This window comes from Podarcis melisellensis, assembly GCF_964234715.1.
Source record: "Podarcis melisellensis genome assembly, chromosome: 17".
NCBI classification, from domain to species: Eukaryota; Metazoa; Chordata; class Lepidosauria; order Squamata; family Lacertidae; genus Podarcis; species Podarcis melisellensis.
Window position 1 is genome coordinate 32624950 of NC_138534.1, and position 12847 is coordinate 32637796.

Below are 12847 nucleotides of genomic sequence, written 5' to 3' on the forward strand. Positions count from 1 at the left end.
CTCTGCCTGCTGCCCCCTTGGTTCCTTTTAAGAGTGGATATTCTGACACGCAACCTGGAGATCTTAGAGATGCCAGCGTTTTACTTTCGCACACAAAGAGCTGAGTGGCCCCTTTAAGATTCAGCAGAAAAGTTAACCCTGTGAATCAGTCCTTCCTAGTGAAATCAATGGGACCAGTTAAAGGAACTGGGTGCTAATTATACAGTCCTACATGCCTTGCAACCTCCAGCAAGTTTCTTGCCTACCATTCCACCCACCAAGAGAACCCAAAATGCCAGCCAACCCCAACATTCGTTTAAAGGGTCCCACTCATCCTCAAAAACATTAGTGTTTCTGATTAGAATCCCTCAGCAATTCCCCCCCCCAAAAAGTGTGCTTTAAGTCTCATCTTTTTAAATGTTACAATGCAAAACAAAAAACCACAAACCTTTGCCCAGATTATTTATGGCTTCCCGAGTCCCTGGATTCTGTAGATTAGTTCAGCTGAGGTTTGCAGCAATTGCACAGACACATTTATTTGCTTCTGCTTTCTCTCGTTCTGCCAACCCTGTGGCAAGACTTCCTTGTGCCCACCGTTCATGTGTTTCTTACCTAGTACAGTGAGCCGCGTTCCTTGTCCGAAATGCAGCTTTTCAGCGGAACACGGCATCACGTTCCTGTAGGCAAACCTTTACTAAAGAGCTAAAGGCACCTAGCCTTCCAACATCACAAAGGTGAGGACAGAGGGAGGTTTGTGTGTTTGTTATGCCTGTTCCCACACCTGAGCTGCCTCCCCTGATTCCCACAGCTTAAGGCTATGCCTGCTTTAATTTGTGTGCTTGGCTCCACATTAGGCGTTTGCCTTCCAGAGTCTGGTGAAGCCAGACGTGCTAATAAACTGAGGTTGGAACTAGGTCGGTGGAGTTTCCCAAAGTGCTTGAAATTGACCATCTGGGACACAGGGTGAAAAAAAGACCTAGAAGTCAAAAGGTCAAAAGGAGCCTAGTTGGTGGGAAAGAATGTGGAGTTTCACTTCTAAAACAATTCTTTCTTTACCTTCTTTCACTTATGGGAATTCGGTTTGAGGACAATGGCAACTTTACAAGCTCCTCAAGGGCTCAATAAACAGAGATTTGGGAAATCCCAGAGGAAGCACAAGACACACACACCTTTCCATTTTCTCAGGTATTGTTAAGATGATGAGAACCAATAAATGAAAGGCAGTGTGCTCTAGTGGTTAGAATGCCCATCTAGGACTCAGCCATGAAACTCATTGGAGGGGCCTTGGCTCAGACGCTCTCTCCCCCTCGGTCTAGTCTGTTGTGGGGAGAAAATGGAGGAGGGCAAGCAATGAGAAAGAACTAGAGATGCTACCTCGAGTGGAAATAAAATAATCAGACGATGACATTGCCGTACCTCACATAATTGTCACTCCTGTAAAATTTACCATATACAGTGAAACATTAAATGTGAGCAGATATCTGAAGTGCTTTTGCAGCCCTTAAAATGAGCCATTATTTTAATTCCACCCCCCACATTGCCAACCCCTTCTGCTTACCTAAAACAGTCAGTCGAGTTCCTTGGCCAAAGCTCAGAGGGTTATTGTAACACAGTGTGAAACCGTTATCACCAAAGAGGGAATATCTCTCCTCAAAGATGGGGGAAGGTCTCTCAAAGAGAAAACCACCTGCGCAGGCAACCGCTTTGTCCTTAACTTTTTATCTGGCTGCCTGCTGCTGGGAAAAGCCTCTGGTCTAACAAACACAGCAACATCTGCAAGCCACAGGTTCCACAAACTTTCTCCACAGATTCCCAGATACTCCTGGAAGATAGGAAGTTGCTTTGCCGTAGATTAGACTATGTATTGTCCAGACAGACCAGTATTGTCCAGACCAGGGGTCAGCAAACTTTTTCAGCAGGGGGGCAGTCCACTGCCCCTCAGACCTTTTGGGGGGCCGGACTGTATTTTTTTTGGGGGGGGGGAATGAATGGATTCCTATGCCCCAGAAATAACCCAGAGATGCATTTTAAATCAAAGCACACATTCTACGCGTGTAAAAACACCAGGCAGGCCCCACAAATACCCAGAGATGCATTTTAAATAAAAGCACACATTCTACTCATGTAAAAACATGCTGATTCCCAGACTGTCCGCAGGCTGGATTTAGAAGGCGATAGGTCCAGATTCAGCCCCTGGGCCTTAGTTTGCTTTAGTTTGTCTAGGCTTTCCCAACCTTCTGCCCTCCAGATGTTTGGGACTACAGCTCCCATCATGCCTACTGGACATTCTGGCCAGGGTGAATACCTGCTAGAGCGCAGAACATCTGGATGGCACTAGGTTGAGAGACAGCTGTCTTGGTATATACACTAGGATGGTCAAATGTAACCCACGAACCAGCTGGTCGCAGGTATGGGCAGCCACAACTCCCATTTCCAGTGCTTGTATTTATAAATAACATGATCATGCTATTTACTCCTAATGTATTATATCAACAACTGCCTTGTTTATGAAGATGAGGAGGGCTTCTGCAAAATGTGCAGATTCTGATCACATTCATCCTCTGCTGTTTGGAGCAGATAGCAGAGCGTGAGGCTCTTAATTTCAGGGTCATGGGTTCAAAACCCACATTGGTCAAAAGGGTTCCTGCATTGCAGGGGGTGGACTAGAGGACCTCACGGCCCCTTCCATCTCTATGTTTCTATGACACATCAGTCCAGCTAACACATTTATATTTCCTGCTTCTGTCTCTCTCTTCTCCCCCCCCCCCCGGACTTTAAGAGATTGGCCTTTTGCTCTCTCCTTCTTTGTCAGCTTTCAGATTGAATGTGCAATGGATTGCCTGTGGCTGCCTTTGAGCCCGATGTATGGAAGTGGTGCTGGAGGAGACTCTTGGGAGTCCCGTGGACTTCAAGAAGATCAAACCTCTCCATTCTGAAGGAAATCAGCCCTGAGTGCTCACTGGAAGGACAGATCATGAAGCTGAGGCTCCAATACTTTGGCCACCTCATGAGAAGAGAAGACTCCCTGGAAAAGACCCTGATGTTGGGAAAGATGGAGGGCACAAGGAGAAGGGGACGACAGAGGACGAGATGGTGGGACAGTGTTCTTGAAGCTACAAACATGAGTTTGACCAAACTGCGGGAGGCAGTGGAAGACAGGAGTGCCTGGCGTGCTCTGGTCCATGGGGTCACAAAGAGGCGGACACGACTAAACGACTAAGCAACAACAACAACAACCTTTGAGCCCTCAGTACAGTTTTGGGCAAACCAATTCCTAATTTATTTTTTTGTTTAACAAAGCTCTCTTTTCTGTCTGGGACAGCTATTGGGTCAGTGTTTGGAGCCAAATTGCTTGTTAGGTGGAAAAGGTTTCCCGCATGTCAGCCAATTTGTGCCACACCATATATATATATATATATATATAGTTTTGTTAAGATAGCAACGTGGAACTCGAAAGAATGTTAGATTTACCATTTTTTCAGTACAGAGGTTCGTGAGAAGGTTCGTCTTCTTACCTAATACAGTCAGCCTGGTCCCTGCTCCAAAGTGTAACCGATCAGTGTTTGCACAGCCAACTAGCTCATGAAATAACCCCACTTTGATTCCCCACAGGGTAATCCTCTGTCTGCTACAGTTGGAAAGCTGCTCTGTCAAAGTTCCTCCTCTCTGCCACTACTTCATAAGTTACCCAGTGCTGATAAGACATGAAAAGAAATGAGGCTTTCTGTTGGAAGGCAGAGACATTTGTTTCCTCCTGATCTGTCACAGAAATTAATTGCAGAGCACACTTCATCTAAGGCATCTGTTTCTTGACAACGTCTCTCCCCCTCCCCCTCTGCCCTTTAATTCCCTGGAGGCTCCAGGACAACGATAGATGAGCTGCAAATGTCACCTGCATGCTCTCTGAGCATGGAATCTGCTACTACATTAGGATTGTGATAATTTGCATGTGTGTGGATGGGACTTGAAGGACCTAACACCCCCCCCCCCCAGACAGAATTTTCATATCATTTCATTCCATCTCATAGAATGCTCACACAACTTCGCAAGCAATACTTCTCAGTGAAGCTATCTCACAAATTCAGAGCCAAGGTTGATGAGACATGAAATGGGTCACCACTGATTCCTTCTAGGGTGGCCACATGTCTATTTTCAGGGCTGTTGGAGGACAGTCCTGTGTCTGAAGGTGTCTTCTACCTGAGGGCTGTCCAATTACGCAAAACTTATTTTATAAATTTGCATCTATACATATAAAGTTCCAAGCAAGTTGACCTCCTCTTTTTGTCATCCCTTTGGGCAATGCATCTGACCACCCGAAGTCTTCTTAAGCAGGGAGAGGTGGGTGAAGGTATGGTATAAAGCTGTAGTTGGACTACAACTCCCATCATCCCTAGCTAGCAGGGCTTGTGGTCAGGGATGATGGGAATTGTAGTCCAAAAACAGCTGGAAAGTTTGGGAAACCCTGATATAAAGCATGGTTTGGCAGGCAGGAATGAAAACTTCCATCCAGAGCTTTTTCCCACACTTCCATTTTGTCTCTGAAATCACTTCCCTCCAGCAACATTTCTCCCAGTGGAGCTTCATGAATGGAAGTAATCCCTTTTTTTTGGGGGGCAGCCAGAGAGAAGCAGTTTTGTGGAGAGAGCATGCACAAAGGAAGGATTTAAGCCCCCTCCTCCCTTTCTTTAAACCTCCCCTAGCTTTATAAAAAAATCAGCACAACCTGGGTTTAGTTGTGCCTTTATCACACGGGTGGGGAACATTTAGCCCTCCAAATGTTGCCAGACTACAAATCCCATCATTTCTGACCACTGTCCAAGCTCGCTGGTGCTGATGGGAACTATAGTCCAACAATTTCCCTCCCAGCCTTCAGTAATCAGGTGCTAAGACACCGAGTGATGCACAGATGTGGAGAGTTATTCCTTGCGGAGAATGAAAATACCTCTCTTGGATGTCCCTACTAATTATTTAGCCAGTCTGTTCCTGCACTGAAATGGTTCGTTGGAGACTTGCCACAGACATTTTGCTTCAAACAGAGGTGGAATTTAAGAGTTCCTCCTCAGGCAAAACACCTGTGGAGTTTTGAAGGGAGCCAAATAGGTGTGAATAAGATTAGCTGAAACTCTTTCTCTCCTTCTGTACGCACACCAACCTAAGTAATCCCCAAAGTTCTCCTGGAGCAAAATTGCCAGTGAATTTGGAGATTGCTCCTAAGGCAAAAACATCTATTGCTGCTCAGGGGGATCCAAAATAAGTCTTGATGACTAACAAATTTTCTTGGCAGGTGTGCTGATTCACAACATCCCCATTTCGTTTTAAGGAACAGTTTAAAAAAGACCTCCATCCCAGACCCTTTTGCTTTTACAAACCTCTGTCGCAATTAGCCAATTCCAATACAAAAAATGAAACAATTCACCATGGATTTTCTTACCAAGAACTGTGAGTCGAGTGCCCTTCCCAAAGTAAGCTTCAGAGTACACAGTGACAAAGCCATCACCTAAAAATAATGGCGTTTTCTAACATAGATACTGCCTCTCTCTCACCTTTTTCTGACCTGCCTGGCCCAACAATTGCCAGCCTGTCCTAAGCTCCTCTGGTACAACTCTACTTCCTGACCATGACCCTTGCAGAATGAAATTGCAGCCTCTATGGTTAACGTATGTCCAGGATTTTCATTGTTTGATTCAGATTAAGATGCCTCTTCCTTCCTACCCCCATTTTTAGGTTAAATCTTGAGCATTTCAATATCTCACTTGGTAGATCATGAGACTTCTTAATCTCAGGGTCAAGGGTTCAAGCCCTACCCTGGGTAAAAAAAAAATTCCTGCATTGCAGGGGGTTGGACTAGATGACCAAAGGGGTCCCTTCCAACTCTACAGTTCTATAACTCTGCCTATTCTCTGCATTTGTGAGAGGGGCATGTGTTTAGCTTCTTACTAATTGGGATACAATTGTAGTCTTGGGACACAGCTCATTTGGATGTCCTCCAAAACAAACATAACTCTTCTCTTGAGCAGGGGATTTTAATTGGGCTTGCACACAGAAAACCTTTCCTGGAAATTGTGTTCCTTATTAGTTTCTACTAACAAACAGAATTTTCTTAGGGAGATAAAAAACTCACCTAGAACCGTCAGCCTGGTTCCTTGGCCAAAGTTCAGTGGGGAGTTTGACACAGTGTTAAACAGAGCAACAAGAATAAATTTCCCAGAGAAGTTATCTCTGGTCAAGACAGGGTGATTTAGGAGCTCACTAGTGACTTATCTCATACGCCAAAGATAAAAACAAAACCACGTCAACAGTTTTTTCAGAAAATGATGGGACTTCTTATCTTTAGGTGGGGAAACCTCCAGAATGTTTCTCTCCACCCTGCCCTGTCTCCAGACCCATTTCATCTCATAGAATTTCATCTTGACCTCCCTCTGTTGCTCCAAGATAACTATGGAAGAAGTGGGGAAGATATCTAGCAAACCTACCCATGGATCAACCAAGTCCCAAGGGGGCATCTGCATGTTAGATTTTACTGTAGCAAAGCCAGTCTCGTGATGGCACTTTAAAGACTAATAGATTTATGGTGTATCGTGTGCTTTCACGGATCAGAGCCTGTCTCTGGCAGATGCACAATAAGTTATCTTCAGTTGGGAGATTTAGGATGTGTGGCCAAGAAGCAAAGGTCAGCTGTAAGGAAAGGTGCCAGACAGGACTGCTGCTGCCTTTTCTGTGGCATGCCCCTTTAGCCCCACTCTGCAAACTTGTTCTTTCTTGGTTCCCCTATATACCTGCATTTAATTGCACTGCAGCCTGACCCAGAAAGTCACAGGACTCTTCCTTGCTTGTAAAACCTGTTTGTTCTATTTATATTTTAAGCTAAGACATTCCATAACACCTATTTTATGTATAATGCTTCTCTCCTTATTTAGTATTATTGCTTTTTTAAAAGACAGTTTGAAAGGGGGAAGGGTGCATACCAAAGTATATATTCTGCAGTCTAAAGAATCAACTATGTACCTTTGGGAAATAATCTCATATTCCCAGGAGTGAGATGATTTGTTTAAACTCAAGGCTCTAGAGAACAAACTGAAGGGAATGTTGTTTGCCCAATAGTGGTCTAGGAAGAGGGGATGTCTTCAGACAGAAAGGGTCTAAACTACACACACAGAGACACATTTAGTTTGGTCTCGTGGAAGTTCAGCTGCCATGCTTTCCTCCAAATAATTGTAGTTTAATGAAGGTGCTGAGCAATATTCCCTATCCCTGGCAGAACTACAGTTCCCAGAAATGAGGGAATGATTATTCAATATTTCAAGTTATGGTTGAAGATGTACTTACCTAAAACAGTAAGTCGAGTCCCTTTCCCAAAATACAGGATATTGTTGGAACACTGTGTTACCAGGCTTGGTAATATTGCCCATACCTTGTCTCATAGGGTGTCTTGAGAGCAGGGTCTCCAGAATGATATTCCCTCAGGGACAGATTCCTAGAACGAGAAAGAGGGTCACTGTGAGAGGAGACATGATTTAGGAAGAGTGAATTCAAACAACTTCTCATCACAACAACTGGACCACTTAAAAACCTACCTTAAAAACTTGCGGGGGCAATAATTGTGCAGAGAGGTGATTATTGAAATCCACCCTTAATGGAAGTAGTGAAGATTTTATCCTTTTTTGAGCAGATTATAGACTTAGTCAGCCCCATCTTTCATGAGAAATCCAATAAACAGATGGTCTCTGTGGGTTCTTCTACCCCAGTGTTCTTCAACTGATGGAGCATGATTCAGAACTGGAATTCATGCCAGCAACCTCAGCTGGGTCCCTGAAGTGCTACCAAATGCCATCTTCTTTTTGTAATTGTTTTTAAGGGGAAAGAGGCATAGAGAGTGTGAATGATGCATGGAGAGAAGGGGAAAGGACTGAGAGAAAGAGTAGGACACCTAAGATGTTTTGGGCCACTTTGGAAATCTTGTGGGTTAGGAACATGGGACAAAAATTCCAGAAATAATAATAATAATAAAATGAACGAATGAATAAAATATGTGACCAAATATTAAAAGCGGTTGGAAATAATGGCAGCTCCCAAGTCTGAAAAGGCTGTGAAGTTCTGCATTGTTAGATCTGCTGTGAAACCCTGGCTAGAGCCCATTTGTTAAGCAAGGGAGGGTTTTTGTAAAGGCCTCTTGAAGAAATGAATCATTGTGAGCCCCCTGTCCCCACAATGATTTACTCTCATACAGTAATGGCTCCTCCCTAAGTTCCACCACAGACACCAACAGCCAAATGAAGGTTTCAGCCAAGTCAGGGAACAGTGGCAGAGCTGGTGGGAACCGTCAAAAACATGTAACCAGACGCAGAATTTCCTTAGCGGGCTCCTCCGTTCAGGAAGCCACAGTGACCTATGTTTCCTCTTCTCCTCCTTATTGCTATGCCAGCTGCCACATATAGTTTATATAGTCTTCAGGGGCATGTGATGAGTGATGAACTAGAGGTAGAGCTATCTGCCTGCCTTCCTGTTCAGAAAAAAATGAGCTTTTAATTCTAAAGAAAAGTTGTACAGAATAAAAAAAAAAAACATTTACCAGAGAAAAGCTAAAGGATACATGTATGATGTGGGTCAGAATGCAACTGAGGACTCTCCAGCTCAGATTTTACCTCATGGGCAAATTGGAAATAATCCTAGCCTACCCAACAGACAGGTACTGAATCCTTCCAATAAGGATTCCTGAGGAAGCTCTTTAAACAGCCAAAAACTCAAATTGTTATTAAATGCTCAGTGATGCATGTATACCTAGGCGGAAAATATTTCTTCTATGTGAGATGATTAAAAAACGCAACAATTCTCTCTTAAGAAGCCACTTTTATTTAAGGTGGTATCTTATTTCCTGTTAGCCAATCCAATCTGATTCTCCGGTTCATGGGGGAGGGGCTAAAATCTTGCACAAGCTGCCTCCTGATTTGTTCTGCTCACATCACTATACCACTTGCATGAATATATATAATAGCACATGTCGAACGTCATACAGAGCTACAGGGTTGGGTGGGCATTCCTGCTGTCAGTGAGTGGAAGTTTGTGGAAGGTAATCTTTTTTTGAGAAGGGGGCGCGATCCAATAGTTTCTATTCATAGTGTGAGTTCTCCAAAGAGTAAAGGCAGTTGTTATATTCTTAGAGCACTGACTAAGGTTGACTAAGTTTTTCCTTTTAAAAAAATCATTTTCCTTTCCTTGAGCAAGTTTGAGTGGATGGAATTTTGCAAGTTTTCAATATGGCTTAATTTGAACCAAGGGAGTAGGGGAAGCCTGCTATGGAGGGTGTCGATTGGCTAGTATTTGTGACGTCATGAAGCCGTGTTTGACCAGTCTACAGAAACATTTTATCATTATTCTGAAAATAATTTCATTTTTAATAAGATGAGAGAGAAACACACATGTCTCATAAAAAGATTAAAGGATGATAAGAAAGGACTGACTTGTGAACCAGTGCTCACCCTTTTCTTTTAGTTAGCATTTTATAAGTTTACAAGGTTTCCAGATAATAACTTTACAATAAACTGAAAACAACATATGGCTGCACATTGCCATTGTTATTGAAATTAACACTCTTCTCCATGAATTTACTGGGTAGATTTATTGCATTCTGTCATCGGAGGCTAATCTGATCTTGATCAACACAGACCAAATCTTTTCAATCCATTCATAAATAGTAAGAGGTGAGCTTTCCCCCCGTGTTGTTGTTTTTAACAATTACTGTTTTTTGCTGCAGAGATCAAATTAGTTACCACCTTTGCATCATTATTCCTTATCATAACATCTTTTAAGTTGCCAAGGGGGGAGGAAAGCCCCCACAAAATCTGCAAATGCCTAACATTTATGAAACAAAGCTGATATAGAATCCGGATTCTATATCTTTATAGATATCTCCCAGTTCCCCTGGACAGTGCACCCAGACAAGGGGGTGCAAAATGGAGAAGATCCATAACTGAGAATATCCATTTTGGAGCACAAATTTTGACCATGCACAGAGCAGCATATTACGAAAGGTTACCAAAGTCCACTCCTGGAGGCAACTGGCTGAGCTGAGTGTTCCTGAGGGACAAACAGAGAGGCCTGAAGGACTACATTCAATGCTGAGTTCCTCATCCCCACCCTATAGGACTGTTTTTGTGGAGAGCAGCTGAAGGTTTGCAGCATTGTGCTGCTCCAGAGGAACAGAAATACCTAGCAGCATCCTCAGATCTCAGCTCGCTTATTTGCAGGGAGCAGTGCTTTTTATCCTCGCTTCCCATCGTGAATCGCCCGCCTTTAAACCTGTCTTCAAAAGAGGGCTCTGGAGTCCCTCTAACCAGGATACCAATCAATTCTAGCTCTCCTCCTGCTGCCGGCTGCCGATACCAGTACATCCAGCTGTGGTCTATGCCGATCTGGTGGCAATTCATTTTGACCGTGTCTCCAAGCTGCTTTACTTCCCACCGGGGAGTCTGGGAGAGAAACAAGCGCTGTTCTCCATCGCAAAGAACTATCGGGGGCAAGGAAAGGATGCAATCAGAAAGGCTGTAGGTTGTATGCGGTGTCCTGGTGATCAGGAACACGAGCTACTCAACAGCCAAGAAAATATAACTTATCCGTAAAAAATGCCATCCATGACTTGGTCTCTCTCTTTCAACCTTTGTTTGCTAAGACGGGAGAAATGAGAGACGTAGACGGATTGAAAGAGGGGTCTCTGCCTGGGGTCTTCCCACTCACCCCACTCTTCTAATCAGGTTTTTGTGGATTTTAGTAGTTTAAAAAGCTGCCAAACTTATTTGATCAGAAGTGACAGTGGGGCAGAAAGAAATTATCTGTCTACCATGGGGCAGATGTCTCTCCCACCACTTTCACATTTTAAAAGCAGTCTTTCAGCAGCCTAATTCTTTCTTTCTTTCTTTCTTTCTTTCTTTCTTTCTTTCTTTCTTTCTTTCTTTCTTTCTTTCTTCTCTCTCTCTCTCTCTCTCTCTCTCTCTCTCTCTCTCTCTCTCTCTCTCTCTTTCTCTCTCTCCCCCGCCCACCTCTCCCTCTTACAAAGAGGCACGAAGAGCCACGAAAGGATCAGGAGCAGTTGAGACATCATTTGATCTGTACACTGAACTGAGCTCGAATGATGAAAGAGGTGAACTCCTGGCACAGACCGTGAAGAAAATGATGTCAGTACTTCCTGTGCTCACCCTTTTCAAACTGGCCGACGATAGCTCGAGATACGTCAAGTCCTTCTTAGTTTATTAATAATCTCTTTGGACTCTGCTGCTTGAGAGTAGGCCTTGCACTATGCAAGCATGGGCAGGTGTTCATGGCTGGCACTGGAAGTCTCACACACACCCCACCCAGACACACACAAAATACATACACACACAATCCGGGGGCCATTTCAAGTGTGCCAAGTAGGGTCAATGGAACGTCAGAGCCCAACCGTTGACCTAATGTGTGGCCTGGCTTGCCCTCGTGCTGGATTTCTGGCCTCTGTAAGTGACGCTCCCCAAATTCAAAGCATTCAGTGTGCAAACACCCCATTTCCCATGAATCAGGGCATCTTGGTTCACTCCCAGAAACCATTCCTAAGAGCCCAAGCAGCTGAATGAAATGTTAAAGGGGAAGTACCACAACAAAGCCTATGTCCTAGTTGTCAGGAGTGCAGCCTACACTCGAGTAGGACTCTGGCAGAGACACATGCCCAACTGGCATATTCCCTCCCTCCTGGTCGATTGTTCAGGAGCTTCAAAAGCTTTCTTCTGCCCAAACATCACAGCGACTGATACCAACCGACACCAGTACACTTAGAGATCTGCAGAGTTTGCGCAGTTGTGAAACAGACCTCAGCAACTCAGCATTTTGGCTAATCTACTTTATTTACATATAAACACACACGGAGCACTGCAACATGGCTCCCTTTCTCTCTCTAGCATCAGACAACAAAGAGAAAAAGAACAAAAGACAATAGTCCCACTTCACGGAACACAGTAACACAAACATCCTGTCTTCGTCACTTCCCACTCTATGGAGTCAAAACACATACCGTCATGTGAAAGACAAAAGTCCCATGACTGCAATCATAGATCAGGAATTCTAACACTGTTGTGGGGTTCCCCCCATTTGTGGGGTTCCCCCCATGAGCAAATGATGGCTTGTGATGTTAGGATGGCACAAAGATTCAGTCCCAAGCTATACCCAGTGTTATAAGAATTCTAAGGTCTCAAAAACAACATAAATGTTCATCAGTGCACAAAGTAAACACACACGTAAGGATATAAACCACATGTCTGAAATAGTACAGGAGAGCAATCCAGAAGCCATCTTAATAACCCCAAATATTTATTCTGTAGAAGGAAATATATTGGAGAAACTTTTCCCAGTAGTACTTTTCAAATCCTGTCTTAAGGGGATATTTTGTGTATGAATAGGGTATGTCTGTGACCTGGATTCTTACCATCTCAAATGAATGGGCACACCGGCTAAGTAATGCGATCAGTGGCCATTATCAAGTACAGTCATACCTCCAAAGTCAAACAGAATCTGTTCCGGGAGTCTGTTTGACTTCCAAAACGTTCAGAAACCAAAGAATGGCTTCAGATTGGCTGTAGGAAGCTCCTGCAGCCAATCGGAAGCCGCGGAAGCCCCGTTGGACGTTCAGCTTCCAAAAATAGTTCACAAATCGGAACAGTCACTTCCGGGTTTGTTGTGTTCAGGAGCCAAAACCTTCAAGAACTAAGCTGTTTGAAAACCAGGGTACGACTGCATCTTGTCAGATAGGAGACACTCTCAAAATTTCTGTGGGAGACTGCCTCTTTCTGTGACATGTGTATGATGCTTTTGGGGTGGTCTTTGGCTAAGGGGTTGGGCAATTTCAATT

The 12847-nt window shown here is 43.9% G+C and overlaps 1 gene segment (V, D, J or C); it reads right to left on the reverse strand.

Annotated features, from left to right (window-relative positions):
- LOC309360131 (T-cell receptor beta-2 chain C region-like) overlaps window positions 1–12847 on the reverse strand; it is a 53033-nt gene that overhangs the window by 10165 nt on the left and 30021 nt on the right. Inside the window, exon 3 of the C gene segment in view lies at window positions 5411–5476.